We start from the raw sequence: 15,789 nt of genomic DNA on the forward strand, positions 1-15,789 counted from the left end.
GGTATGGACCTAACAGAAGCAGAAGATATTAAAAAGACGTGGCAAGAATACACAGAACTGTACAAAAAAGATCTTCAAGACCCATATAATCACGATGGTGTGATCACTCACACTCACCTATAGTCAGGCAGGTGGAATATGAAGTCAAATGGGCCTTAGGAAGCATCACTGTGAACAAAGTTAGTGGAGGTGATGGAATTCCAGTTGAGCTATTTCAAATCCTAAAAGATGATGCTGTGAAAGTGCTGCACTCAATATGTCAGCAAATTTGAAAAACTCAGCAGTGGCCACAGGACTGGAAAAGGTCAGTTTTCATTCCAATCCCAAAGAAAGGCAATGCCAAAGAATGTTCAAACTACCGCACAATTGTACTTATCTCACACGCTAGTAAAGTAATGCTCAAAATTCTCCAAGCCAGGCTTCAGCAATATGTGAACCGTGAACTTCCAGATGTTCAAGCTGGTTTTAGAAAAGGCAGACGAACCAGAGATCAAATTGCCAACATCCACTGGATCATCAAAAAGCAAGAGAGTTCCAGAAAAACATCTATTTCTGCTTTATTGACTACGCCAAAGCTTTTGACTCTGTGGATCACAATAAACTATTGAAAATTCTGAAAGAGATGGGAATACCAGACCACCTGATCTGCCTCCTAAGAAATCTGTATGCAGGTTAGAAAGCAACAGTTCGAACTGGACATGGAACAATAGACTGGTTCCAAATAGGAAAAGGAGTACATCAAGGCTGTATATTGTCACCATGCTTATTTAACTTATATGCAGAGTACATCATGAGAAACGCTGGGCTGGAGGAAGCACAAGCAGGAATCAAGATTGCTGGGAGAAATACCAATAACCTCAGATATGCAGATGACACCACCCTTATGGCAGAAAGTGAAGAGGAACTAAAAAGCCTCCTGATGAAAGTGAAAGAGGAGAGTGAAAAGTTGGCTTAAAGCTCAACATTCAGAAAACTAAGATAATGGCATCCAGTCCCATCACTTCATGGGAAATAGATGGGGAAACAGTGGAAACAGTGGGTGACTTTATTTTTCTGGGCTCCAAAATCACTGCAGATGGTGACTGCAGCCATGAAATTAAAAGACGCTTAATCCTTGGAAGGAAAGTTAGACAGCATATTAAAAAGCAGAGACATTACTTTGTCAACAAATGTCCATCTAGTCAAGGCTATGGTTTTTCTAGTAGTCATGTATGGATGTGAGAGTTGGACAGTTGGACAGTGAAGAAAGCTGAGCGCTGAAGAATTGATGCTTTTGAACTGTGGTGTTGGAGAAGACTCTTGAGAGTCCCTTGGACTGCAAGGAGATCCAACCAGTCTATCCTAAAGGAGATCAGCCCTGGGTGTTCATTGGAAGGACTGATGTTGAAGCTGAAACTCCAGTACTTTGGCCACCTCATGCGAAGAGCTGACTCATTTGAAAAGACCCTGATGCTGGGAGGGATTGGGGGCAGGAGAAGGGGATGACAGAGGATGAGATGGTTGGATGGCATCACCAACTCAATGGACATGGGTTTGGGTAGACTTTGGCGGTTGGTGATGGACAGGGAGGCCTGGCATGCTGTGATTCATGGGGTCACAAAGAGTCGGGCACGACTGAGCGACTGAACTGAACTGAACTTGCCTTTATTCCCCAACCTCTACTTTTGAGTAGGGAATGCCTGCCTGTTAGCATCCAACAGAGCACTGGAAGTCCAGACCTACGTTCCAGAATTCACTATTTATCCAAAGACTCTGTGTCAACCTGTGAGTGTGAGTTGGGGTTAATTCAATACAAATGAACAGAAATTAAGTGAGTATCATACTTAAACATTTCATGAATTCTGTAACAAAGTCCTTGATTTGCTTCATTTCAAAGTCAGCCTTCTTCCCACAGAGTCACTGCACAATGTGGATTAGTTTAACCAGCCACCCTCTAGTCCTATGCCAGAAAGAATACGCACCACTAAAGCTCATCACACAGTGATGCTGACTTGGAGTCATCACAAATGTTTCACTTTCATCCTCTGCTGGGACATCACAAACTGTACCTAGTTTTATTTACTCCTAGTCTGGTTCACTCCTGACAATACGGAGCGTTACCACTCTCCTAAAATCCTTTCCACTTCCTTCGAGTCACTGTTAGTACATAGCACAGCTCCCCATTTCACCCAGAAGACAGACATTACCAGCACAAATGCCCCAACTTCTTTCTCATCCCCTACACAAATATCTGCCTTTACTAATTTTTATCATCTTCCCTCCTGCTAGGAGAAACAGGTGTCCCTGTGCCCTTTCCAGGCAAACCCATCCCTCCTGACCGTTTCCTTCTCAAACTCTGCCGACATCTGTTCTCATATGTTTAATCAACCTCCTACTTCCCTTATCTCAGCTTATAAACATGCTCTGGTTTTTCACTTGTATGTGCTCCACCTCCAATCGAAAAGGAACAAAACTGTTCTGGAAGCACAATCTGTATGTACACACCCTACTTCTTTATTTTCCAATCATTCCTCAATGCAGTCAGGCCTCCTCTATCCCCACCCTTCTGCTAAAATGCTCTTACTGGGGTGTTAACTAATGATCACCTACTTGCCAATGTTAGTGGTCTCTCTTTAGTCCTGATTCTCACGACATGTAATACCACAAAGCTTCCTGTGACACCACAAAGCTTCCTGACTAGCTTTCTCTTGGTTCTCCCCTGACTTGTCAAGTTCATCCTTCTCTCATTTCTCTTGGGTCACCCACTCTTGTGTTTCCCAACATTCTATCCTAGATCCTCTTGATTCCATACTTAATACCATCTCACCTACAAACATAGTTTCACCTCTATCCTAGCATTCCTCTAGAGCAGGGGTCCCCAACCTCCAGGCCTCCAGACCGGTACCTCCTGTCAGATCAGCAGTGTCATTAGACTAGAAACAAAGTGCACAATAAATGTAATGTGCTTGAATCATCCTGAAACCATCCCCCCCATGGAAAAACTGTCTTCCATGAAACTGGTCTCTGGTGCCAAAAAGGTCAGGGACCGCTGCTCTAGAGCATCTAATTCTTACTAAAAGGCCACCTCCTGTCTACTTCTACAGACCTAGCAGATTCAACATGTTCCAAAGAGTTCATAATCTCTCTCTAGTCTCCTAGCCTGCTCTCTTACCTACCTGTATTTCCCTTCTCTGAAATTCCACCATTGCTTCACCCCATCCAAAAATATTATTTTATTAATTTTCCTCAGCAACAACTTTAATGGCTCCTGAATTTAGATCAATTATCTTAAGTCTCAGACAAAAAATAAAGTTGTATTTATTAAAAATAAGTTGTAAGATTATCATTATTCCCAACTCAATAAAAAGATAATGGTGAGTCAAAGGCTTCAAATCACCCAGCGGGAGGCAGGCCATTGGCCCACCAACAACCCTGTCCTCAACAGAGCACTGCACAGTCACAAGGACACAGCCAATAAAAAAGAAATGGCAACTGCTGGTTTCGGCCAAAGATAATAACTTCTAAACTACCAACTCACACACACACAGGTTCAGGCAATGCAACAGAATAAGGGAGGCTGACAAGATCAAGCCAAAGCCATTTTCAAAAAGTCATAATAAATAGATGTTGACCAAACACAGAAAAGAATTATTAACAGTAGGATGAAGCGGTATCTTTTGTACCTTTAAGAAGTCTGTTTCAGAGGTGGGGAGTGTAAACATAGTTCAGTCTCAATATCCACTTTAGGGACCAGGCTTGCACCTATCCCACTGCATTGAACTCTATACTCCCACCATCACCATCAGATGTGATGTGACTTCTTCAAGACAAAAATCCTACTTTGTTCTTTTTTCTATTTCTGGCACTCAGTAGTTGGCTCTCAGTAAATGTTCACTGAGCTAAAACCAACTGACCAATAAGCAGCCAACCAACCAACCAGCCAACTCTGCAGCTATTTTAAATCCCAAGTAGCTTCCTTCTGCTCTGGGTATTTCCATTTGCTATCCAACATACATTACAAAGTGCCCACTCACGTCAGGCAGTGGGCATGGAGGGTCAGGCAGAGATAAACTGTGGTTCCCATTCTCAAGGGACTTGGTGCTTAGAGGGAAGATGAATGCATGAGCCAATTCCTGCAGTGCGTCTTGAGGGTGATGACAGGTCTTTCTAGGTGCAGTCAGGGAGAAGGCAGTGATGGCTCAGAGTGGAAGAGCCAGAGGAGAGAGTGAATTTGAACCCAGCCCGTCAGGCAAGGTGGCAGCGTGAGGAGTCTGCGAGCAGTTTTTGGTGTGGCCAGAGCCTAAAGTACAAGGGGTTGGGAGGTTGGGCTAGAGGCAAGCAGGGTCAGATACTGAGGTCCCTGGGTGCTGGGTGAGTAACATTAGACCTGAATCTTAGAAAGGGCACTTTAGAGGCAGTGATGGAGGGAATAAGTTGGAAGTTAAGGGTTGCTGCAGCAACTCAGGTTAGATGAACCTACCAACATGGAAGTGATAGTGATACCTGGGATAGAGAACCCTGAAGTTAGAAAGATGTAAAGGTAAATTTCATGGGAGAGGTGGACAGAGGGCAGCTGAAAACTGATAAGTGAATAACTGGTAGTGTTCTGACCTGAGAGTCTGAGAATAAAGAAGGAAGGGCAGTTTGGGGAACGAAGTCTGACTGTGAACAAGCCAATCTCAAGATGTATTAAAACGGACCTGGGAATCCAGAGGGAAAATGAGGCGAAAGATATAGATTTGAAAGTCATCAGCACACGGTAACAGATTGAGACAAATGTGGCTCAAGCCAAACATACAGCGAGGATTAAAATTCAAAATTAGAGACAATTTTATTGGACAGTAACATGAAGTCAGCACAATCAGTTTTTAGATTGGTATTTGTCAACCAAGGGTGATTTCACCCACCAGGGGACATCTGGCAATTTCCAGGGACATTTTTGTTTGTCACAACTTGGGGGTGGGGAGGGGTGGGCTGCTCTGGCATCTAGTGGGTAGAAGCCTGGGATGCTGCTAACCATCCTGCAATACGGGACAGTCCTTTACAACAAATTATCCAGCTTCAAATAGTGCTGAGGTTAAGAAACCCTGCTCCAAAAGGAAGTGCTCAATAACAATTTTGCTGGGGATGAAATGCTGGCTCTCACCTCCTTGGGAGCCACTCTGCCAGGCATAGACATTAAATAAGATGTGTTGTGGCAGGCTGAGTTTGACTTTGCCTTTTAGAGTATCTTTCAAGCACTTAAAGGAATAAAGAATAATAATTTTTAAGAGACCATTATTCTAGAAAGATAATGTTAATCTCAAACAAATAAAGAAACACGACAACTTTTTGGAAAATGTCTGAGCAGTACTCATCAAGTAATTTAAATGTACATGCCTTCTTCTGGGAATTGATCCTAAGAAAATAATCCAAAAGATTATAAGAATTATATGCAAGACATTTACTACAACTTTCCAACTCATTTTATGAAGCTAGTAGTCCTCTGTTGCCAAAACCAGACAAAGGTATCACAAGACAAGAAAACTACAGATCAACCTACTTTGTGAACACAGACACTATTCCTCAACCATATGCTAGCAAACCAAATCTAGGCTCAACATTAAAAAAACAAACAAACAGTGCAATACACCATATTAACAGAATAAACGAGGGAAAAAAAAACCACCCATGTGATTATCTCAATAGATGCAAAAAAACACTGGATAAAATCCAATGTCCTGCTGGACTTCCCTGGTGGTCCAGTGGTTAAGAACCTGCCTGCCAAAGCAGCGGACATGGGTTTGATCCCTGGTCCAGGAAGATCCCACATGCTATGGGGCAACTAAACCTGTGTACTGCAACTACTAAAGCTTGTGTCCTCTGGGACCTGGGCCACTGAAATGAGAAGCCTACACACCACAACTAAAGAAAGCCTAGCCCACAGAAATGAAGATCCAGCGCAACCAAAAATAAATAAAATTCAAAAACAAAACAGCCCTTATCTTAAAAAAAAAAATCCAATATCCTGTCATGACAAAAACTAGGCACAGAAGGTAACTTCCTCAACTTGATAAAGGGCATTGACAAAACCCCCACAGCTAACATAATGGTAAAAGATTGCAAGCTTTTCTCCTAAGATCAGGAATAAGACAAGAATATCTGTTCTTATTTCTATTTAACACTGTCCTGAAAGTTCTAGCCAGGAACAATTAGGCAAGAAAAAGAAATAAAAGGAACCCAAACAGGAAAGGAAGAAGTAAAACTATTTATATGTGTAGATGACATGATGTTATACATAAAGAAAATCCTAAAGAATTCACATATACACATATGCACAAAAACTACTGGAGCTAAAAAATGAGTTAAGCGAGACTGAAGGATGCAAAATAACTGTACTTCTACACGAGTAGTGAATAATCTGAAAATGAAATGAATACAAATCCATTTACAATAGCATCAAAAAGAATAAAGTACTTAGTAATAAATTTAATGAGTGCACAACACCATACATTGAAACTACAAGATATTGTTGAAAGAAATTAAAGAGGACCTAAATAAATGAGAAGACAACCATGTCATGGACTGGAAGACTTGAGACGGTCTACAAATTGATGGACAGATTTAACATACCACTATCAAAATTCCAACTGCCATCTTTGGAGAAGTTACTAAGTTGATCCTGAAATTCATATGGAAATGTAAGGGACACAGAAGAGTGAAAATAATCTTGAAAGAGAGCCAAGTGGAGGACTCACACTTCCCAATTTCAGTGCTACAGTAACCAAGCCACTGGTACTGGCACAAGGACAGCAACATAAATCAGGGGAGTAGGACTGGGAAATAAAGAAAGAAAGAAATCCAGAAATAAATACATAAATACATATATTTATGGATGTATAAATATATACATCCATATATTTATGAATGAAATAATATCCAGAAATAAATCCATATATTTATGCCTATTAATTTTTTAAAGAAACTTATCTATCTATTTATTTTTAGCTGCACTGGGTCTTTGATGCTGAGCATGGGCTTTCCTCTAGTTGCCTTAAGTGGGGGCTACTGTCTAGTTGCAGAGCATGGGTTTCTGATTGTGGGGGCTTCTCTTGTTGCAGAGCACAGGCTGTAGGGCACACGGACTTTAGGACTTGTGGCTCGTGGGCTCAGTAGCTGTGGCACATGGGCTCTAGGACGCAGGTACATTAGTTGTGGCACCCACGCTCAGCTGCCCAACAGCATGTGGAATCCTCCTGGACCAGGGATCGAACCCATGTACACCACACTGGCAGGTGGATTCCCAACTATTGGACCACCATGGAAGTCCTGACAATTGATTTTTGACGAAGGTGCCAAGACCATACGGCGGTGGGAGGTGGCGGCAGATAAAAATCTTTCAACTGCCCAAAGCTCTGGATATTCACCTGCAGAAGAATTAATCTGATTCCTATTTCACGCCATGTATAAAATTAACTTGAATGGGTCTAAGCTCTCGAACTATAAAACTTTTGGAAGAAAACAAAGGCATAAATCATCATGAACTTTGAACAAGCAACACTTTAAGTATGACACCCAAAGCACAAGAAAAAATAGCTTTACTAGACTTCATCAAAAGTAAAAACTTTTGTGCTAAGAACACTATCAAGAAAGTGAAAAGACAACCCACAGAATGGGAGAAAGTATTTTTAAATAATGTATTTGATAAGGATCTAGTATCCAGAATATATATACAACTCAACAAGAAAAAAATAACTGAATTAAAAATAAGGAAAAAAATCTGAAGACAATTCTTCAAACATATACCACTTAGAATGTGGTAAACAGTCACTTAGAACATGAAAAGAAGCTCAGCATCATTAGTCACTGTGCTGTGTGCTTAGTCACTCAGTCGAGTGAGACTCTGCGACCCCAGAGGACTGTAGCCCGACAGGAACCTCTGTCCATGGGGATTCTCCAGGCAAGAATACTGGAGTGGGTTGCCATGCCCTCCTCCAGGGGATCTTCCCAACCCAGGGATTGAATCCAGGTCTCCAGCATTGCAGGTAGATTCTTTACCATCTGAGTCACCAGGAGAGCCCTCATTAGTCATTCAGTTCAGTTCCATCGCTCAGTCGTGTCCGACTCTTTGCGACCCTGTGAATCGCAGCACACCAGGTTTCCCTGTCCATCACCAACTCCTGGAGTTTACTCAAACTCATGCCTGAGTTGGTGATGCCATCCAGCCATCTCATCCTCTGTCGTCCCCTTCTCCTCCTGCCCCTAATCCCTCCCAGCATCAGGGTCTTTTCCAGTGAGTCAACTCTTTGCATGAGGTGGCCAAAGTACTGGAGTTTCAGCTTCAGCATCAGTCCTTCCAATGAACACCCAGGACTGATCTCCTTTAGGATGGACTGGTTGGATCTCCGTGCAGTCCAAGGGACTCTCAAGAGTCTTCTCCAACACCATAGTTCAAAAGCATCAATTTTTCGGCGCTAAGCTTTCTTCACCGTCCAACTCTCACATCCATACATGACCAATGGAAAAACCATAGCCTTGACTAGACAGACCTTTGTTGGCAAAGTAATATCTCTGCTTTTTAATATGCTATCTAGGTTGGTCATTAGTCATTAGGTAGATGCAAATCAAAACCACAATAAGATACCACTTTATCCCTCTCAGGATAGCTACAAAAAAAGAAAAAGTATGGTGAAGATGTGAGGAAACTTCTGGTGGGAATGTAAAACACTGAAGTCACTATGGAAAATAGTTTGGCAATTCCTCAAAAGATTCCACACAGAGTTACCACATGACTTAACAAAATCCAGCATAAATGAAAATATATGGCCATTTAAAGATCTGAACAGTAATGTTCACAGCAGTATTATTCATAATTGTCCCAAAGTGTAAATAATAAAAATTTATATCAACTGATGAATCAGTAAAAATATAGCACATCCATACAACAGACTGTCATTCAGGCATAAAAAGAATGTACTATTGATGGAAGCTACATCATGGATGAACCTTGAAAATACTATGCTAAGTGAAAGAAGTGGGACACAAAAAGCTACATACTGTGTGATATTTGATGTATATGAAATCTTCAAAATAGGCACATTCATTGAGGCAGAAAGAGAGAAGTGGATTTTCAGGGGCTGAAGGAGGAGGGGTACAGAGTATGGGGAGCATAAAGGGCCAGGTCCTCTTTTTTTTTTAAAGCTTCTTAAAAGCCTGTTTTTCTGTTATGAATAACTGCTTTTTCCAGTTATCCCCAGATGAGTTGATAAAGACTCTGATTAAACTGTTTCATGCTTCCAAGAATAACTATTACATCTTTTTATTATCTAGGTGGTAGTTTTGAAAAATTTTTATAGAATTTTAAATGACTTATGATGTTCCATGTGTTCTTGTTTATGTCTTCTTAGGCAACATTCCACCAAATTACTAGTACCATATATAATACTTGAGTATGACAGCAGTTAAAAAATGTTTTAAATTACAATTGATTTACAATGTGTTAATTTCTGCTGAACAGAAGTGTTCAGTTATACACACACACACACACACACACACACACACTCTCTCTCTCTCTCTCTCTCTTTTTTAAAGTATTCATTTCCAATACGGTTTATCACAGCATATTGAGCACAGTTCTCTGTTCTGTGCAGTAGGACCTTGTTTATCCATCCATTCTACATGTAACAGCTCACATCTGAGAACCTTAACCTCCCACTCCACCCCTCCAACCCGCCTCCCCCTCAGCAACCACAAGCCTATTCTCTATGAGCATGACAACAGTTTTACTTGTTTTAAAGTCAGAATCAAACTGAATATGACTTTAAAATTTATGCTTTGTGCATTGGTAAAATATGGATATACTGGCATCATATTTCTTTATTCTGCTTGATTATACACCTGTTGAAAGGTAAATTTACAGATCAAATGATGGAACTTAATGATTCAGTGAAAGATTTTTTCTTTTTTAAAAAGAAAACTTGTCTTTTTAAAGCTTCATGGAACATAATTTATATTTAATCAGAATGACTAGACAGGATCCATTTGGGAAGTCAATCTAAAAGAAGCTAAGAGGAATTGGTAGAACTTTTGGTTTTTGATATTTACTTACTACAGGACTCCCAACCAGGCAAAGTACATTAATATGAAATACTTTGAAGCCTATAATCTTAAAAAGAAGAAGTGTGAAAGTTATACAAAAAGACCATATATCACCGGGAAGGAAGTTGACTAGGTAGGAAGTGAAATGACTGGGGGTGTAATATTTTTTAAAACCTTCATTTTGGGTCAGCATAAATAATCCTTTAATTTCCCCCCTATTTTCAGCAGCATTCCATTTTGATGTTTAGCAGAGCAAACCAGAATAAAGTTCTATTAATTCAGCAATCCTGAAATCTGAGTCACATTAGGATAAAAATGAAAATGAGATGTGTACTAAGGAAAGTTAGTTTCCTTCTTCTGTAATATCTAATTCATCTTCTTATTGATCCTCTCTTAGTCTACTGGTGGACACTTGTCCTGTTCCAGACAGAGCAATCTCTGAAAAGGACTCTTAATGTACTCTTACAATATATGTGAGATGGATAACCGGGTGAATACCTAGAGCTGAAAACCTCAGAGCTTCTCATCAATCTTTTGTATATTTTGGTAGGCAGCAGTGTATACCTCTGAAGCTTTGCTGAGAAAAAGCATTTCAATAATGATAAATTCTGAAAATACAGTCTTCATAGCCTTTACTTTCTGCTTTTCGGAACTGCCAACCACTTCCTCCAGATGAGGGCTGTCTGTACAGCATCCACTGTAGCTCTTTCCAACTGGGTTCATCAGGAAATAACACGTCCGGCGGAAGGGTGTGGTAACGTATCCTTTCTACTTCAGGTAGCAGTTTGGCAACTCCATTTCTTGATGTTGATGTCAATGTGAGGTCATTCCGTTTCGTTTATGGTTCCTTTCATTCACTGCTGTGGCATGCAGACAATCCTGAAGGTCGGCACACGCTTCAGCGGTTTTCGGGCCCCGCTTCAAAGCTGGGGTCTTTTGGCAAGTTGGCTCTGACTGGGAGCCTGGTAGCTTTTGCGCATGCGCGCCGAAGATTCGCACAACTCACCAAACTGCTCCCGGTTTGAGGGGCGCAGTTTCCGGGTACCGCTTCCTACCTCTTCCCCAAGATAGGATTCCAGGCCTGGTGGCCAAATCCCGAAGGTACAGCCCGGAAAAGGCCTGGCCCGGGAATCTCAGACCTAACCAGGCAGCCTCTCTCCCGGCCTCTGTGCAAGGTGGGCCCAGTCCTGCCGAAATTCAGCACGGAGCCGAGGCTCACTGCCCTGTCCGACCCAGCACATGGCCCACAGTGGCTTCCTTGGGGAGTGATGAAAGTATCCTGGAATAAGATGGTCACGGGGCTTCCCAGGCGGTGCTAGTGTAACCTATCTATGAATGCAGGAATCATAAGAGACCAAAGAGACGCGGGTTTTATCCCTGGTTCTGGAAGGTCCCCTGGAGAAGGGCAGGGCAACCCCCTCCAGTATTCTTACCTGGAGAATCCCATGGGCAGCAGAGCCTGGTGGGCTACAGTCTACAGGGTCGCAAAGAGTCAGGCACCATTTAGCGACTGACGCGGCACGCACACACGCAAGATGGTCACACGACCTTGGAAATATTCTACAAAACCTGCCGAACTGTGCACTATAAAAAAGCGAATTATATCCAAGTGAAAGTCGCTCAGTCGTGTCCGACTCTTTGCGACCCCATGGACTATACAGACCATGGAATTCTCCAGAATACTGGAGTGGGTGGCCCTACCCTTTTCCAGGGGATCTTCCAAACCCAGGGATCGAATCCAGGTCTCCCGCATTGCAGGTGGCTTCTTTACCAGCTGAGCCACCAGGGAAGCCCAAACAAACAAACATTTTCCTGCTACAAAAGTACTTAACGTTTATAAATGAGACACATCCTAAATATCCAGTGACAGCTGAGTTAAGATTATAGAGGTTACTGGACTGCAGCGTGGGAAACGCTACCGCCACTGGCTTGAAAAGCCCCACATAAAATGACGTTTACAGGGGGCTTGCCATGCCCACCCTGCGTAGTATTTAAAACCACCCCACAAATGAAGGAAATCAAGGTTTTGAAGGCTAAATATGGTACCCATAAAGACACAATGGGATGGGGTTGGGGGTTGGGGGAGGGATTCTATTCCTGCTGGTCTGCCTCAGGACACCACTTCAACTGTGATCTCTACGATTATTTAAAACTAGAGTTTGGGGTTTTGGAATTTTGTTTCCTCTTGGAAGTTGTGGCCTCAGTTTTCTTTCCTTCGAGCTGTTGGATTCACAGGACACGGTCTGTGGACCACCCCATGTCCGTCCAGGGGAAAGGGGGCGGGGGAGTCATGGTTTCTGAGGTCAACCGGGGAGATGGCAAGGCTTCTTGGACACCGCGAGCGCTAGCTTCATCGCTAAGGCACCTCCGTGCGGAGGTTAACTTTGGGAAGCGTGGGTTCATCCCGTGGCCCCACAGCTTGCTAGTGACCTCGGGTAAATGACAATCTCACTAGGGCTCGTTTTGCGTCCAACAGAGGTACTACCACCGACCTCATAGGGTTAGTGTGCGGAAAGCTTCGATAATGCTTATAAAGCAGTTGGTAGTGCCTAGTACTGTAGGTGTTTGCCTTAACTGCTATGCTGATCTGTCTGAAAGTCAACCACAATCTGAACTTCCAGGTAAAACCGCCACCAAGGGCCCGCAGTCCAGCCACTGGCAGCTGTCGGGTGGCACCTTGACATCACAATTTAGAAAGAACGCTTCATCGGGGCAGACACAGAGCAGGGATACTCAGGGCCTTCCTCTCCCGTCTCTACGGCTGTAAACTGAACAGGACAAGCGAGCTCCACGCGCCCATAGACTCCACTCAACCAGAGTTCGCCCGCCCAGCCCCCTACCCACGCCGGGGTCAGGCCGGCATTCCACGTGTTCGGATCCTTCTCCCCGCCCCTTTTCTCGGGCCTTGCCCCCCACCTCCTATCTCACCCCGAGCTCAATCAGAGGAGCAGCAGAGGCCCCCGAACCGACGCCAACAGTACTCCAGCCAGCGCAGACTTACTCGATCAGAGGATTTTTTTCTGGCTCTCCCTCGGGCCCAGGGTCCACAGGAGCCGGGGTCGAAGCTTGGAAGACCCGGAAAGACGGAAGGGTAGCGTCTTCCACTTAGTTGCGTCCACTCTCGCGTTGACGCAGCGGATAGGGAGATGGCGGCCGCCCCTCTTTTCTCATTGGGCGCGTCTTCTGACGGTCTATACCAATAAGGGTGGATCTTAGGGAGGGGGCGGGGTTGGGGGCTCGGCTCCGCCCAGGCCTGGCGAAAAGGCAGCGAATCGGCGGCTGACTTCTTTGGGATCCGCCCTTTGGGGCGGGCCCAAGGCTCTTGGGGGGCGGAGCCAAGCAAGTTTGGGGCGGGGACAGGCGCGCTTTTGGGCTGGACCGGGCTGGGCCGGAGGCGAGTTGAAACTTGGCGAACGCCGTGGCTACCTCTTCCCAAGCGGTGGGTACCCCACCCAGCACCGGGTATTTTCTGTGTCCAACCCGGTTAATCCAGCCCTGGAAAGTGCTCTCGCCGCTTGGGACCTCCTCCTTTAAACTTACGGAGGAGGAAAGAGTATGTTGTGGAAAGGGCGAAGGAGGCTCTGAGATGAGAGGAAAAAGGAACCGGTGGTGAACTGGTGGTGACGTGTTCGGTTGTGTCCTCTGGTAGCTGAGACTGCTGACCGTAGATCTGCGTGGCTCCAAGGTGCAGAAGAGCGTGCCCTCAGCTTCAGTCCGAGAGCTTCCGCTGTAGATCAAGTTGTGTTTCCTTCTTGCTGTGTGACCTTGGGGATGTGTCTTCCCTTTCTGTGCCTTGATTTCTTCTGCTGAAACAAGGAAGTAGATCTCACGTTCTGATGTTCTCTCTAGTGGAAAGTTTGTTTATGCAATTAATATTTCCAGAATGGTCTCTCTGTGCTGTGCCTGCTCCAGGTATCAGCAGACAGCCATCAGCTGACATAAAAGATGGAAAATGGAAGCCCGTGTAGGGCCCTTGACCAGAAATGGCAGTTTGCTTGTTTTTCAGATTTGGTTTGTCTTTATTGTAATTGAAATATAGTTGATTTAAAATATTGTGTTAGTTTCTGGTATACAGCAAAGTGATTCAATTATATATATATATACACACACATATATATATTCCTTTTCCATTATGGTTTGTTATGTGATATTGTCTACAGTTCCTGTGCTATACAGTAAGACCTTGTTTATTCATTCTACATATATTCTGTGAACCGCAACCTCCTACTCCATGCCTCCCTCACTCCCCTTACCCTTGGCAACTAACTACAGTTGTGTTCTCTATATACAAGTGACAGTTTTGTGAGGAGAACTGGGTTCAAATGGGCCAGGCTTGGTTGTTGCCACGGGCAGACCTGGCACACCATGTTAACCCAGGGCCCTGTGAGTTGCTAGACCCCTTAGAAAATAGATTGTGGGGCTAATCAATTGTAGCCATGTGTGAAAGCATTTCAACAAATAACAAGTCAGGTAGGATTCTGCCTCTCAAGAATTTTATATAAGAAAGGGTGTGAGTGGGAAGAGGTGATCAGAGTAAGGAGGGAAGTTAGTGTAAGTCAGAATAAAGGACAGCTTCATGAAGCTTGAGCTGCCTGGAAGAGAAAACAGAAATTCTAAGCTGAACCAACCATCTGACTGGAAGCCTGTTCAGGGAGTAGTGAAGCATTCATTTTGGCTGAATGGGAGGGGAGTCTTGGAAGCTAAACTGGCAGGTTCAGTTCAGTTCAGTCACTCAGTCGTGCCTGACTCTTTGCGACCCCGTGAATCGCAGCACACCAGGCCTCCATGTCCATCACCAACTTCTGGAGTTTACTCAAACTCATGTCCATCGAGTCAGTGATGCCATCCAGCCATCTCATCCTCTGTCGTCCCCTTCTCCTCCTGCCCTCAATCCCTCCCAGCATCAAGGTCTTTTCCAGTGAGTCAACTCTTCCCATGAGGTGGCCAAAGTATTGGAGTTTTAGCTTCAGCATCAGTCCTTCTAGTGAACACCCAGGGCTGATCTCCTTTAGGATGGACTGGTTGGATCTCCTTGCATTCCAAGTGACTCTCAAGAGTCTTCTCCAACACCACAGTTCAAAAGCATCAATTCTTCAGTGCTCAGCTTTCTTCACAGTCCAGCTCTCACATCCATACATGACCACTGGAGAAACCATAGCCTTGACTAGATGGACCTTTGTTGGCAAAGTAATGTCTCTGCTTTTTAATATGCTATCTAGTTTGGTCATAACTTTCCTTCCAAGGAGTAAGCATCTTTTAATTTCATGGCTGCAGTCACCATCTGCAGTGATTTTGGAGCCCCAAAAAATAAAGTCTGCCACTGTTTCCACTGTTTCCCCATCTATTTCCCATGAAGTGATGGGACCAGATGCCATGATCTTAGTTGTCTGAATGTTACGCTTTAAGCCAACTTTTTCACTCTCTCTTTCCCTTTCATCAAGAGGCTTTTTAGTTCCTGTTCACTTTCTGCCATAAGGGTGGTGTCATCTGCATATCTGAGGTTATTGATATTTCTCCCGGCAATCTTGATTCCAGCTTGTGCTTCTTCCAGCCCAGCGTTTCTCATGATGTACTCTGCATATAAGTTAAGTAAGCAGGGTGACAATATACAGCCTTGATGTACTCCTTTTCCTATTTGGAAGCAGTCTGTTGTTCCATGTCCAGATCAAATGTCAAGGGTAAGGAGCTGGTGAAGAAGGACTTCATAGGGCCAGGACTCCATCTCAGGCCTGT

The 15,789-nt window shown here is 43.8% G+C and overlaps 1 protein-coding gene and 1 pseudogene across 9 annotated transcripts in view; both read right to left on the reverse strand.

The window, feature by feature from the left end:
- DCAF4 (DDB1 and CUL4 associated factor 4) overlaps positions 1 to 13,197 on the reverse strand; it is a 36,217-nt gene extending 23,020 nt beyond the window's left edge. For all 9 annotated transcript variants that reach the window (XR_009695064.1, XR_009695063.1, XR_009695065.1 and 6 more), the window contains exon 1: positions 13,058 to 13,197. The gene's annotated coding sequence lies outside the window, so the exon portion shown is untranslated. The remainder of the gene's footprint in view (positions 1 to 13,057) is intronic.
- Positions 10,400 to 10,891, reverse strand: LOC133066803 (CBY1-interacting BAR domain-containing protein 1-like; annotated as a pseudogene).
- Positions 13,198 to 15,789: the final 2,592 nt, after the last annotated feature.

This window comes from Dama dama, chromosome 12 (assembly GCF_033118175.1).
Source record: "Dama dama isolate Ldn47 chromosome 12, ASM3311817v1, whole genome shotgun sequence".
NCBI lineage: Eukaryota > Metazoa > Chordata > Mammalia > Artiodactyla > Cervidae > Dama > Dama dama.